Source organism: Lissotriton vulgaris, chromosome 5, assembly GCF_964263255.1.
Source record: "Lissotriton vulgaris chromosome 5, aLisVul1.2, whole genome shotgun sequence".
Classification (NCBI taxonomy): Eukaryota; Metazoa; Chordata; class Amphibia; order Caudata; family Salamandridae; genus Lissotriton; species Lissotriton vulgaris.
This window is the reverse complement of record NC_141693.1, coordinates 975,017,747-975,033,407: the sequence shown is the minus strand read 5'-3', so window position 1 is coordinate 975,033,407 and position 15,661 is coordinate 975,017,747.

Genomic DNA, 15,661 nt, shown 5'->3' with positions numbered 1-15,661 from the left:
TTATCTGTGCCACTACACTCTTTTCCTCTCACAGTTTGCATCCAGGTCACACTCTACTTCCCAGTGAGAGGTAGGTCCCTTAGGCTCTCCAATCACACTTGCCTAATTCGGACAAAACAGAGTTGCTGATCCTAGGAACCACTCCACAAGCTTGGAATAGCGATTGGTGACCATGTGATCTTGGCCCTTCTCCCCTTCCAGTTCGATCAGTGCATAATCTACGAGTCAAATTCGATTCCCAAGTTTCTTTTAACTAACAAATCCAAAATGTTACGGCCATTTGTTTTGGATTACTAAAAACTTAACATGAATGTCTTCCATTTTTACCTTTTACGGCTAGAAAGACAGTAATCCACATTTGAATCACCTCTAGAATCGACTATTATAATGTTCTTTATCGTGGGGTGCCAAAAATGTCATGTTGCTGGACGAAAACTCAGCAGCGAGGCTTCTACTTAATGTTTCCAGATACGGATCAGTGTGGAATAGTTTAAAAGATATGAATGAATTGGCTGGCAGAGGCAAAAAGAATCATTTTTTCTATTTTATCCTGCATTTATAGAGCAGTTTGCAGGCTAACTCCTAATAGTCTCCTGAACATTTTTCCTTTTATGTTCCCCCGAGATGTATGAGATTGGTTGCCATCTTTGTTTTGCAGCTGCTCAGGTATCTCCGAATTAGATGCGGCAGCTTTTCAGCCGCAGTAGTTGGTGGTAAGCTTCGGAACAACCTGTCTCAGTTTCTTCGTGCATTCCCGAATCATTCTTTTTTGTCTGGAACATTTGAAAACTTGGCTATTTATTCATGTTCTTTAGCCATTTTTCTGGGTTTGTAGTAGAGTTAGGGTTTTTGCAGCCTGATTCATCATTGGGAAGTTTTGCGAGTCTGAAATAGCGAATCATAAGGAATCGCTATTCCAGACTCGCAAAACGGGATTCATGTAGGAATAGCAATATTTTTTGCGATTCCTACAGATTCCTTATTTGCGATTAGCAAATTGCTAATCGCAAATAAGGAATAACTCCCCATTCATTCAAGGCCCATAGGAATGAATGGGGAGTGTTCCTTATTTGCGATTAGCAATTAGCTAATCGCAAATAAGATAGCGATTTAAAGGGTACCAGGGATGTCCAGAGGACACCCTGTAGCACCTCTTAAATGCTAATTTAAACAGGTGTTGCGCACACACATGTCCAAAGGACATGTGTGTGTGCAACATGCAACTCAGAAAAATGCTTTTAAAAGCATTTTTCTGAGTTTTCGCTATTTACCACGAGGTTTGACCTCGCGGTAAATAGCGGCCCGAAATTGCGATTTTGCAATTTGAAAATGGATGATGAATTGTATTTAAGGAATCTCAAATAGAGATTCCTTAAATGTAATTCCTCGCAAATTTGCGAATTCGCTATTACCGAGTTTTGCATTTGGGATGATGAATCCCATATGCAAAAAGTGCTGTTAGTGCCTTAAGGCTCTTTTCTGAGCTAGTGTTGCGCTCTATACATCTATTTTCATTTCATTTGAATATGCTTCTTTCAGTCCTTTACTAAATGAAATTTAGAGAAACAGAGGGGGAACTATGTGTTATTTCTATATTCAGTCACTCGCATGCCTGCTTTAAGAAGAGGCTGGCTATTTGTGTCCTCAAAGACCTCTATTCATTACAGATCACAAGGGCTCTGTTTGAGATAGCTATATTGGGTATCCTGAAAATGTAAATGGCAAGTCCAGGTAGGTTAGGCTTTTTGAAACATTAAGTTTATCAAGGCAGACATTAGGGTACCTTATTGCAAGACATGTGGACAGTTTTAAGGTGTCGTTTTATGATGCAATTTCCTGAACACCTCCTTGCAGTATAGCAACTTTCAACTTAGGGGCTCTTGAATGAGTCACTTTTGCTTTCATTTAGATACACTATCTTGATATCTATGTACTCGCTGAATAGTTTTACTAGTGTTTTATTTGGCTCCAACGTGATTCTCAGTATATAATCATGCTGATTTACAATTAAAATGAATTGCCTCATTGGGGCATCCCACAGGCTCATCTCCAACGCAAAGGTGGGGGCTAACCGCCCCCCCCCCTGCCAAATCCCCTGATAACTCCTGACACATAAACACCCCCAGAGTTACAACCTACAGAATGGCCATGGTTTGGGGGCATGTACTGCCAAAACAATCCTTAGGTTTAATTTTGCATCTGCATTGAAAATACAGTAAATGAATCGATGTCAGGTTAAGCGTTGTTATCCATAGTATAGAATGATTAAGCTATATTGCTCCCTTTTCCAATGTATAATTGAACCTATAGCCTGCAACTGCCATATAATATTCTAGTTCAAAAATACGTACATTGCAATTCAACTTATTAACTGCAGAAGACAAATTCAGTGTGTTCCGTGCATCTGGACAGCACTATTCTCTTAGGAAATGTAGCTGTATCTGTCCCTTAATGCCTCACAACCTTGTCTGTTCAGAGGGGGATATTGCAATGAACTGTTCCTCTCGGAAGAGGACAAAGGCTGGTTTGCATAAGGTTTGTCCCTCTCTGAAGTGACACTGGGAGCAAATAAATTAACACAAATACGGCTAAAAGTATCACCAGTGGCTCAGACGAATTCAAACATTTCACATGTTCTCATGTTTTTCTGCTGAACTCTTTATTCCAATGAAACTGGTAAATCCCTTTACTGAGCCCATCAGAATTAACAGGCCACATGGCATGAGGGCTTTGACGTGAGGAAGACAACTGAAGGCAGTCTCACTGCAGTACCATGAACTCCTGGCCACTAGTGGCGGCTCCTCCACTAAGGTAGAGGAGCATCGCCCCATTGCTCTCGGAGAAGTGTAAAAGCAAAAATAAAATGATAACAGAAATTATTTCTGTTACTATCATTTTATTTTCAGTATCGGCCAGGTTGGGCAGGGCGGAGCTAGGCTCCGGTGACATCAGAAGGGAGGAGGAGTGGTTGCTGCACTTCGAAGTGGGCATGACTGCTTGGTTAGCCCTCTTGAACCGGCCAAACAGTCATGCATACTTTGCATGTTCCCCACCAGGCCTCATTACACAGTCCGGTGGGGAACGTGCCCAGCCATCCCCTTCCATTGCCCGTCTGAACGCAGAACCACAGCGCTCAGACCAATCAAAACGCTGCATTGCAGCGTTGTGATTGGCTAAGGGGCGGGAGCCTATGTGCTTCCTGGTTCCTGCGGGCACAGAGGGACAACGAGAGATGACAGCGGGGGTGGCAAGGAGGTAAGTGTGTTTTTTTAATTGTGAACATCTGTGTGACCCAGCTTCTCCACTCTTGTTCCCTGCCAGCCGCTACTTCCGGCAACACATAGCACTGAACTCTTCTAAAGGTCAATAACTGCATTGTGAATTTCATTACTTTTGTTATGCATCACAATAAACTGAATTAACTCTCTGATATTTGCAATAAAGGGACATAGCATTGAAAAAACATATTTCCTTCTTCCAAAACAGCTGCTGCATTACATTATGTGATGACCATCTTGAAATTATGAAAACATTATTTTCCATACTTAAAGATGGTCACTGCTTTGCATCCAGCATTCGTCAGAAGCGCCCACCTACGCGAACCTGTACATGAAAGAATTCGAGGAAACACATATCTAAGGCAACAGAACCTGGTCAAACTATCTAAAAATGTACATAAGATACATAGACGATCTATTCTTCATTTGGAAGGCTACTAAAGAGAACTTGATTACTGCACTAACTGAACTCAACACCAAAGATGACAGAAATGAACTAACATGGTCAATAAACGACAACACCATAACATTCTTGGATGTGTCCATTTCGAAAACACCCACAGGATTTGAGACAGACATTTTTCGAAAAACAACTGATCGCAATAATACATTGCACTTTTCTAGTTTTCATCAGGGCGCTCTAAAAAATCACCTACCTTCCTCTCAAATGTTGAGGGCCAAACGGATTACTTCTGATACAGAACTGAGCAAAACACGTATCAAAGAAATGGGAAACAGATTCTCAGAAAGAGGATACCCGAATGAGATTATACAAAAGGCAGAGGAAAGAGTATCATTGATCAACAGAGAACAAGCATTGAGAAGATCAACGAAACCTAAAGACACTAGGATGGTCCTTGTATCAAAATTCTCGACATCAAGTTCCGCATACAGGAAAATCATCAAGCGACACTGGGCAATCCTTGCATCTGAAACCGAATTTAATAACATCTTCAGTCAACCTCCGATCTTTGCATACACACAAAGTAACAACATAAAGGAAATCTTATCTAAAGAGACCCCGACTTATGAAAACATGAAAGGAACCCTCCCATGTTTGAATTGCAGCAACTGCAATAATGTAATCAAAGGAAACTTCATCTCACATCCTATGAAAGGGCAAGCAATCAGACTGCATGTCAACGCCACATGTGACTCTTCTAACCTAATATATCTACTTAAATGTCCCTGTGGGAAAATCTATATTGGCAAAACGGAAAGGAAGATAAAAACACGTCTTAATGAGCACAAATCTAACATACGCACCATGAATATGAAGTCAAATGTTGCAGCACACTTCCATGAACTGAAACACAATATCGCGCAACTTAAATTCTTAGTTTTAGAAATCATTGAGAAGCGCGAAGGAAGAGACAATAACAAGTTTTTACTTCAACGAGAAGCAGCCTGGATATACCGGCTCCAAGCAATGAAGCCCTTTGGGCTTAACGATCGAACTGAATTTAGTTGCTTCATTTAGCCATTCCTCATGGCATATTGACTCATTGTATCTCTGCTGCTATCTGTCTGTATATTTATTTATTTATAATGGCAATATATGTGGTTACATATGCATTGGGTTACACTACACATCACACTAGTATTAAACCCACACCCAATATGGCGCTTCAGTACCGCAGTCCGTTTTTTATTTTTGTTACAAATTGCTGCCTGTTTTAGGTGCACACGTGATCACGATCATATGACTTATATCACCACTTCCGTACACATCGGAAAACACCGACCGCCTTCATCGACGGAACACGCTGAAGATTTTGCTATCAACCGTATTGAAACGCGTCGCGTTCTCGAAGTAAGTTGTGACACACTGTTATTCTGCCCTCTGTACTACGGCAGCTAATGATGTTCCTATTCTAACCTCACCGTTACTTTATTATCTAGGACTCAAGAGCTCACCGCAACTGAGTCCATGTGAGTATCGTTTTCCTACTCCCCCTTTTAAACCACACCCGCATGTACCGTGTCGGCTGCACTTTTTTCGCAAGCATGCTGCTCGCACACACCACTGTTAATACGCGGCACACCCACATGGAACTAGTGATACACTAACCCACATATGTGCAATGTTGTATACTACTATGAATGAAATAGTTTTATGGGATATCTCGTTTGTTTCTGTCAACAGTGCTCCTGGACAAAGGGCTATGGAGCCGAAATGCATTGGAGCGTTTTGAGCGTTTGAGAATGAACTTAAATAAACGCTACAAATGAAAATTGATGAGATATTGACACTTGGATAGGAACACAATATCTAATCTAGAAACTTATAGTGTTTAATAAATGAACATTATACCTCAAACTTGGAGTCCTTGATTGAGAACCTATCGTGTGCCCAAACACAGGGATGCGTTCACAGTAAAAGTACGCATTACTTCGAACCGAAAGGATTTTAAAATCTGTCTCGGCTATTAATCCAGGCAGTATTATTCCAGTCCCTTTGGGCTTTTTCTACCCTCCCAGGGCATCATTTAGGCAAGATTACGGCAACCAAACAAGATGGAGATCTGCTAGCTCTAATCTCCTCTCGTTTAATCTCGGCCAAAATTGGAGAAATCAGCACATTTTTAATATACCCATTGGTAATAGGTTTAGCTCCCTTGAGGGGGTTGATTGACTGTTGGCATACTCAGTAGTAATACAGGAGGCAAAACTAGCAAATCCAGACACTTTAGAAAATGGGGGGTGTTCTTCTGAGTCCCATTCCCTAGGCAAGTTTACCTGGACGGAGAGTGCTTGAGCGGTTCCCGATCTAAAGATCTTGCAGGGGAGGGGTACGTAGCGTTAGCTGGCCCCCCTGTCTCCCAACTGCCAATAGCTTAGAGAGGGTAAATGTGCATTCAGCCCTAACAGTAGGATCTAAGGATTGCCATTCCAATGTTAATAAGAAATTAGCCAGTGAAGAAACTACAAAAATCCTTTCTTGGAATGTAGCAGGCATTAATAGTAAACTAGATGACCCGGAGTGGAGATCATTAATTGCAGAGCACTATATATGCATGCTTCAAGAAACGTGGGCAAGAAGGGAAGTCTCAATGCAGGGGCTTGCTTCTTTTTACACCCCGGCAACCTCAGTGGGTGTGGGAAGATCCTCTGGGATTAGTGATATGGGTGGGTGCACACCTTGGATGTATGGCAGTCCAACTCGACACATGCTCGAGAGACATACTTTGTGTACAGCTCCAGTTTTCTCAGCTTAATCCCATTACACTAATCAATGTTTATTCAAGACCTACACCAAGAGGGAAGGAGTCTGCTACCGTTGAGGAGGTTGACTCAGTTCTATCTAGCACCACAAGCGAAAAATATGGTTATATTAGGAGGAGATTTTAACTGTCAGTTCGAGCCCTTAGAGGGCCTAAACTGTGATAATATCCCCGAGGAGGACTCCCTCCTACAAATTCCGGAATCTGGCTGCCCACCGGTGACCAAATGGACACCTTTGGCAATCCAAATGAATTGCCTAACTTTAAATCACTCACTGAGAGCATGCAATGGTAGATCACCCTCCGATACATCAACTGCCTCTTCATTCCATAGCAAAAATAGGGGCTTCATACTGGACTACATCCTGTTAAATATTAATGCCTGGGACAGGATGCTTGATTTCAGAATTCTTCCCCGTATTGACAGCGACCATGACGCATTAGTACTTGACCTTCAACCAGTTACCCCAAATCCACTAAAATGTGCTGATTCCTTTGAAGATCAGGGGACAACATTATCAAACTGTAGGAGAAGAGTACGTTGGGTTAATTTGATCAAATCTGAGGAAAACATGAGCATTCTTTATGATGCTCTTTTGCCGGTGTTTTTAGAAGCCTCTACCCTATATAATTCAAATAGGGACCTTATGGACAAAGAGGTGATTGGGCTTAATCTTAGAAAATTGTACTAGAATTCTTTTTCCCTACTAAAAAAAAAAATAACCTGTAGACCAGTGCCCCACCCATGTTATGACTCGTCTTGCCGGAAAGCAAAAAGTGCATTGCTTGCCTCAATTAAAATAAGGGATCGCCCAAAATTAAAACCTTGAGAAGGGCCTATAAAGAAGCAGTAAACAGAGCTAAACATGGGTGGGAACTGGAATACTGGAATTTACTTAAAACTTCTCTCAGGGGAAAGAGACATGCGAACCTTATGGGGAATTGTAAATTCAGGGTCATCGATACCCAGAAGAGCACTAGGACTATCCCTAAGGGGAAGATGTTTGACGGGAACACTTTGAATCCCTGTACAAAGAAAAAGAGTATTTAGGGTTGCCACCCGGCAAGCAGCATTGGGATAAAACCCCCGGTCCGACAATAACTATAAAGGAAATAAAGGCTGCCATAGAGAAAATAGCCCCAGGTAAAGCCCCTGGTCTGGATAAGATCCCTGGGGATCTTTTCAGAAGTGAACCAGACATCTGGGCCCGTATCTGTGGGTTCTCTTCAATGCTATTCTAATGGGCATGATGATCCCGCTAAGCTGTGTAGGCGCAGAAATAATACCCATTTTTAAAAAGGGTTCACCCTTAGTGCCTAGTAACTACAGAACAATAAGTCTAATAGACATCCCGCAATAAATGTATTGTCGCAGGAAAAAGATTTAGATGCCCCCAAACTAGCTACCCGAAAGATCTCAGCTATGATGTTTGCTGACGATACACTCTTGGTGTCTAAATCTCCCATGGGGATCTAACGGGTGTTGGACAAATTTCAGTTGTTCTGTGAGGAAACGGGGCTTGAGATCAACCTCCAGAAAACGAAGTTTATGGTTTTTAATAAACCGAAGAGTACTCGTCCAAACCCTTTATTAAACAACGAACCCCTTGAAAGAGTAACATCGTTTATGTATCTAGGCATTACAATCACTGAGACCATGGATTGGGGAGCACATTTAGGGAAATCCACATCCTAAGGGGAAGATGTTTGACGGGAACACTTTGAATCCCTGTACAAAGAAAAAGAGTATTTAGGGTTGCCACCCGGCAAGCAGCATTGGGATAAAACCCCCGGTCCGACAATAACTATAAAGGAAATAAAGGCTGCCATAGAGAAAATAGCCCCAGGTAAAGCCCCTGGTCTGGATAAGATCCCTGGGGATCTTTTCAGAAGTGAACCAGACATCTGGGCCCGTATCTGTGGGTTCTCTTCAATGCTATTCTAATGGGCATGATGATCCCGCTAAGCTGTGTAGGCGCAGAAATAATACCCATTTTTAAAAAGGGTTCACCCTTAGTGCCTAGTAACTACAGACCAGTAAGTCTAATAGAAATCCCGCAAAAGATTTTTGCACAAGTCTTACTGCTCAGATTACAGTCCTGGATCGATGAGGACTGTGGCTCAATGATTAGAGCGGCAGACCCTGATGCAGAGGTCTAGTCCAGAACCAGGGTTCAATTCCCCGCCTCAGCGGGTCTTGGCCTCAAAATTCCACGGACCTGATAATTCTCGCCTCGGTGCCTATTCCAATCATAGAAGCCCACTCTGCAACTCTGGGCCATAGCTTGCTTAATCTCCACAACGGCCCCCACAACGCTAAGGATGCCTGGCCTCCACCTTGGGGGTGCCCAGGAGTGGACGCCTCACAGGGAAAGCCAGGATGGGTTCCACAGTGGTATTCGTACAAGCTCCTTGCGGGTGAGTAGTGCGCTATACAAGTATCAATTTACATTTTACATTTACATTCTCTCACCGCTCCAAGCAGGATTCAGGGAAAAACTGTCTACCCTGGATCAAGTATTAAGATTACAACTGCTCCACTGGAAGACTGTTTGCTTGGAGGGGGGTAGTTTGTATCTGATATTTGTTGATCTGAGGTCAGCTTTTGACTTGGTGCCAAGGGCAAAATTATGGTCCGTTTTACTTGAGCTGGGGGCTCCGGCGTACCTTATACACCTTATTCGACGCTTGCATGAGAACACCTTTGCACAAATAAGATTTGGAAGGGATGGAAACCTATCGGCTACCATACCAATCAAACATGGTGTACGCCAGGGCTGCGTACTTGCCCCTACACTTTTCAGCCTGTATATAAATGGCCTTATAAATGTATTGTCGCAGGAAAAAGATTTAGATGCCCCCAAACTAGCTACCCGAAAGATCTCAGCTATGATGTTTGCTGACGATACACTCTTGGTGTCTAAATCTCCCATGGGGATCTAACGGGTGTTGGACAAATTTCAGTTGTTCTGTGAGGAAAGGGGGCTTGAGATCAACCTCCAGAAAACGAAGTTTATGGTTTTTAATAAACCGAAGAGTACTCGTCCAAACCCTTTATTAAACAACGAACCCCTTGAAAGAGTAACATCGTTTATGTATCTAGGCATTACAATCACTGAGACCATGGATTGGGGAGCACATTTAGGGAAATCCACACTAAAACTTGCCCAGTCAACAGGGGGAATACTGAAGGTTTTTAATAATTCAGATAGGAGTGCTGTTAGCCCGACATTGGGCATTTACAAGGTACAAGCTTGTGGGGGTGCTCTGTATGGTGCAGAATTATGGGGCTACTGTAGACCCAAACCCCTATTGCAGATTGAGAACCAGTATATCAGGAATCTTTTTAGATTGCCACGTAGCACTACTCTAGTTCCGCTTCGCCTAGACTTGGGTCTGATGGAGCTGGAGGCAGTCCTAGTCTTAGGCCCCTCCTATACTGGCGGGGCTTATGGTTGACTCCCGAACTCCTTATTTACAGAGAGGAATTATCCGAAGTTCTAGAGATCAGAGGTGCTGCTAGGCGTCCCTGGTTTTCCCATGTCAAACAGTTACTAATTAACATGGGTCTGGGGGATTGTTAGTTTGATCCAGAGGTAGCATGCCCCCAATTCTCAAAAAAACAAATAAAGATTATGTTGGAGAACTACAGAATGGCTCTGCTTCATTCTAATTCTAACATAGGAAAATCAACCCTAACTTTTATGGAAATAAAGGATAATTCTGTTTTTGAGAAGGTGTTCGACTTTATTAAACCGCCAACTGCTAGAAAACTCTTTCTGCAATTCAGATATGGGGTCTTACCCCTGCGCTGCCTGACCTCTAAGTGGAAAACCCAAAATGAAGCCAGGTGCCCTGCGTGAAACCATCGCGATGAAACCGAGCTCCACGTATTCTTTGGTTTCCCGGGATTTAGTAAAATGAGAAAAAGATGGCTTGCACAGATTTGTAGAAACTTAGGTAGTAGACGTTGTATTGAAGCATTCAGGGTACTGAAATGTGGTGTACCAGAAGGGCCCTTCTTAAAATCTTGATTGTGCCTGTAGTTAACAAATAATTAATGAAAGATTGAAACTTTCACAATACTACAAACAAATCAATTCCAGCATTCTTGCTCCCCTATTTTTTTAGCAATGTTTTAGCTTGACCACTTGAATTTCTAGGGAAAAATGTATGCTAATGCACTATGCAATTTACATGTAATTCTCTTTGTGATTATGTGATAATATGTTGTGCTATAATGCCATCCTCCCTCTCCCCTTTTCCTCTCCTTTAAAAAAAAAAAAAGCATGTATATAGGGAAAAAGTGAAGGGATGAAGTTTTTATGTATTTATATAATGTTTTTTAACCTTTTTAATTATTGTAAATATTATGAGATTATATTGGTTTTTTTAGATGTATCGTGAATTATGCACTTTCTGGGCCACGTTGGCTGTAATAAAGTTACTTTGACTTGACTTGACTTGATTATTTTAGACTCCACAGGAAGTCTACAAACAATACCTCGAGGTACAAAAAAAGAACATCTGAATACAAAGACGAAATAAACATGATGACTAGATAAAACAAGCATTGGAACTGCAATAGGTCTCGCATTAGGAAAGTTTGAGCTATTGGTCTTATAAATGACATTTTTTTTATTTATGTGTTGTTTTTTAAAATAGCTAAATTAATAGCTTTGTCATTTACATTGCCAAAAGTTCTAACTTTCGCAAATGTGACACCTATAGCATTTGTAATGCAACATGTTTTCTATTTACGCGACTTAGATGAATTGATATTACAAATAACAATGGCTTTTAATTTTTTAAAATAATTAATACTTAAATAATTTAATTAATTTGTAATGTCAATAGCTTAAACTTTTGTAAATAACTTTTGTGAAGATTATGTTCAGTGTTTTTTATTGTGATGAAAATCCAAGAACAGAAGTGAAATATTAACATCTTTTTGTGATTTGTAATAAAGCTTGAAAGCTTAAAAACAGCTTGAAACATTGAAAGAACATATTTGAACCAGTGATGCTGTGGTGGTGCGGAGTGATGCTGTAGTTACGCTGAGTGATGCTGTGGTTGCGCTGAGTGATGCTGTGGTTGCGCTGCGTGATGCTGGCGTTGCGCTGAGTGATGCTGTGGTTGCGCTGAGTGATGCTGTGGGGGTGCTGAGTGATGCTGTGGTGGTGCTGAGTGATGCTGGGGTGGCACTGAGTGATGCTGGGGTGGCGCTGAGTGATAATGTGGTGGTGCTGAGTGATAATATGGTGGTGCTGAGTGATGCTGGGGTAGCGCTGAGTGATGATGTGGTGATGCTGAGTGGTGCTGTGGTGGTGCGGGGTGATGCTGAGTGATGATGTGGTGATGGTGAGTGCTGCTGAGTGATGCTGTGGTAGTGCTGAATGATGCTATGGTGGTACTGAGTGGGAGATGGGGAGAGGGAGAAAAAGGAGAGCAGGGAGAGGGAGAAGGTAAAGAGAGGGAGAGAGGAGAGAGAGGGGGAGAGAGGAGAGAGAGAGGGGGAGAGAGGAGAGAGAGACAGAGACAGAGACGGGGAGAGAGGAGAGGGAAGAGAGGGAAAGGGAGAGAGGGAGAGGGAAGTGAGGGAAAGGGAGAGAGGGAAAGGGAGAGAGGGTAGAGGGAGAGAGGGGAGGACGAGAGCGAAGGACAGAGGGGAGAGAGAGGAGAGGGATAGAGGGAGAGAGAGAGAGGAAAGCAGGAAGAGGGGAGATGGGGAGAGGGAGAAAAAGGAGAGCAGGGGGAAGGTAAATAGAGGGAGAGAGAGGAGAAGCAAACCTTCTGATTTACAGGACATGTTTACACCACACATCACCTGACTCGGAGGGTGGTGTGTGTGTGGGAGTAACAAAACACGTGTACCATTTCCAGGGCACTGGCACTGTTTTGTAAAAGCACAGCACTGCTCAAACTGCAAAGCTGCTCTCCAGCCCCACGCATACATACCACTTTAATCAGGAAAGTAAACATGTCTGTCTATGTACATTTCTGGCTACCAGCTAATAACTTTCAGAAGCACAGACCTTGTGAGAAAGAATTTCCAGAAGTTGGCGTAGTTTAGCGCTGCATAACAGTCACTAGGTAACACTCAGTCAGTCTGGTTGTCTCATAATTTACATTCATTACGTTCATTTCTGCTTTTTCAGCATTCCTACCATAATTAAAAACTTCCCTGGTTTCATTTGGAATGCTTCGGACCTGAGGAACATTGCAAGGGCGCAACAGGAAACGAGAATTTTTTTTTAAAGAACAAAACTAGAGGAAAGCGGGGGTTTGGTCGGTAAAGCTAGGTAGGGACAATGAGACCTTGGGCGCTGCAACTTACTAAATGCTTTATGTTAGAACTGGCTATTTCTGGTAGGCTAAGGCTGATGCCAAAGCAAGGCAGAAACAACCATTCTAGTCAGGGCAAGGAAGTCATACGCCAAGATAACCCCTGCTCACCCCCTTGGTAGCTTGGCACAAGCAGTAAGGCTAAACTCGGAGGCAATGTGTAAAGCATTTGCGCCAGCACACAACAGCAACAACATCCTAGGCACACCACAAAAAGGAACTCCACACAACGTTATGTAAAAATAACTTCTGTATTGTCAAAACATATCAGATAGAATCACACATGTACATTGTGCCAACTGGCGCGGGCAATATTCACAAGGGATTATTCACAAGACAGGGCCACATGGGCCACTGTCATAATCAGCACTTAGTAGAAATGAAATACTGTCATAAATTAGAATAAAAGAATATAAAATCACTGTAGCACAAAGTAACAGTTATAAATCACAACCAGTTTCTACTGGTAACAGGTAAGTACCACCTGCGCAACCCTAACCACCTTAGGAGAATGTCACGCAGGGGACCAGGACCTCACTAGGACCACCTGTACTGGAAAGAACAACCACCTAAGAATAAAATACTTTTAGGGGTATAAAAAAGAACACATTACCCATGATGCATGAAACACATTCAGAGGAGTAGTAAAGGAAAACCACCTAAGTATCACACAGCATTTAAGGGTCTAGGAAAGAACACATTACCCATGATGCATAAATATACATTCAGAGGTGTAGGACAATACAATAGCGCAAAAATCACATGATGTCTAAAAACATTCAGAGGTGCAGGAATAACACATGATGCAAGAAAACACATTCAGAGGTGAAATAACCATACAATTGCGCAAAACTTACATAAGCCACCACCTGTGGCAGTCCCTAGGCCAACTGGCCTTGTTGGGGCTAAGACCCCCTGTGTCCAAATGTCAGGGCGCGCTGCCATGCAGCGCCAGTCCAAGCACAAGCCTAAACGTAGCAGGTGCCCACTACTTGCTGGGCACCTGGGAACACTCACAAGGGCCTAAACGCTGCAGCTGGCACTAAGTGCTGCCCAGCTGTGACTGGCTGGGCACCTCTGTGCCATCTCTGTCCCTCTCAGGGACTCACTCTCCAACTTGCGCCTAAACGGTGCAGCTGCCCACTAATTGCTGGGCAGCTGGAGAATAGCAAACTGCGACAGGGTCCTCACTGACCCTTAGGCGCCAACTGCGCCCGCTGCTGGAGCCACACAGGCTCTGAAAACATGTGCCACAAACGTTGGAGCTCTCAGGTTCTGCACAAAACATGCCCTCAGGGAGCCTCTCGGGGCTCTGGACTGCGTTGGGGCGACCCGCTGCCAACTGGGGCCGCCCTAAATTGCACCACTATGAACTGAGCCCCTAACGGCAATAAACAAGTGCCGCCTTGCGGAGCTCTTCAACAATTATGGCCCCCTTTGTTGGAGTCCCTCGGACTCATGAACACAGAAATGCCCCCGGAGCCCTCTCAGGACTCGTGTACACAGATGGGGGCATTGGAGCCTCAGGCTCCGCCGAAACGTTGGGGCGGCCCACTGCCAGTTGGGGCCCCCCTACCTCTGCTCTCGCCCCATGTGCCCCTCTCCAGTCCCAACAGCAGCCGCACCGAGCCCCCCCCAACCCTTCCGACTCACCGGGCTGTCTCCTGGGCGGGGCTCCTCCGGGCGGCGGCCTCTCTGCTGGGCGGCGGCTCTCCTTCGTTCTCGGGGCTCCCTCAGCACACAGGAGCCCCGCAAGCACCACCAGCCTTCCTTCCTCGTGACGCCTCATCTCCCGGCCGCACTTCCTCTCTCTCGGGCTGCGGGGCGGGACTTCCGGCCGGCCTAGCACTTCCGGGTCGCCGCGGGCAGCATGGCAGCCCATTTCAGGGACTCAGAGGCTGGGGGAGAATTTACAGAGGAGTGGGCTCCCTCGAGTAGAAATCAAAAAATAGCAAATAAGCGAGGTGGGCACTCGCTAGGGCCACCATAAGCAGGGTGGGCACCTGCAAAGTAAATAGAGCGCTCCCAACGCTAAATGACAATCCACAGTGCTCCCAGGCGCTTTTAGACCAGGAATAAAGCGCTCTCAAGTGCTAAAGGAAATTTAAAGCAAATAAGAAGTCCTTCAGCGGTCCAGGACCTCAGCAGTCCAGGAGTAAGAGAGGGAGCAACATAGCCCCCAGCAGGAAAAGTCCATCAGGTGTCCAGGGACTGGGCAGGGTCACCCCATCAGCCCAGGCAAGGCAGAGGGGTCCCCCAGAAGTCCTCCAGGCATCCAGGGGCTGGGCAGCGCCCGCCCCTGGTAGATTCAAGTCAGAAACAAGAACATTTTGGAAGGAGACACAGCCCCTTCTTATACACAGAAAAGTCTTTGAAGTCTTTGTGTAGGCAGTGTGAGAACCAGCTAGGACTGGTTATAGGGAAGTCCCTTCAGTATCAGGGACAGAGGTGACAGTCACCCAGCGGGGGGGGTGGAGCCAGCATTGTGGTCAGGCAGGCACAGCCCTTCACTATCAGGTGCCATCTCCTCCCACTTCCCTGGAAGCAGATGCTGCCTTTCATCCATGGGCTGACTCAGACAACCTCCTGGGCTCTCCAGCCCCTGTCACCCTCAAACCAGACAGTCAATCGACAAGCAGGCCCAGGCACTCCTGACCCAGGCTCACCAGCCAATCACACGCCAGACAAAAATTACACAACTATGCCAACTTCTAAAAGTGGCACTTCTAGACTAGACACAATCATGCCGCATATACCATTTTGCAGCATTCAGCCTCACGAGTTCTCTCATACCAAACTCGCCCCTGCACTCCC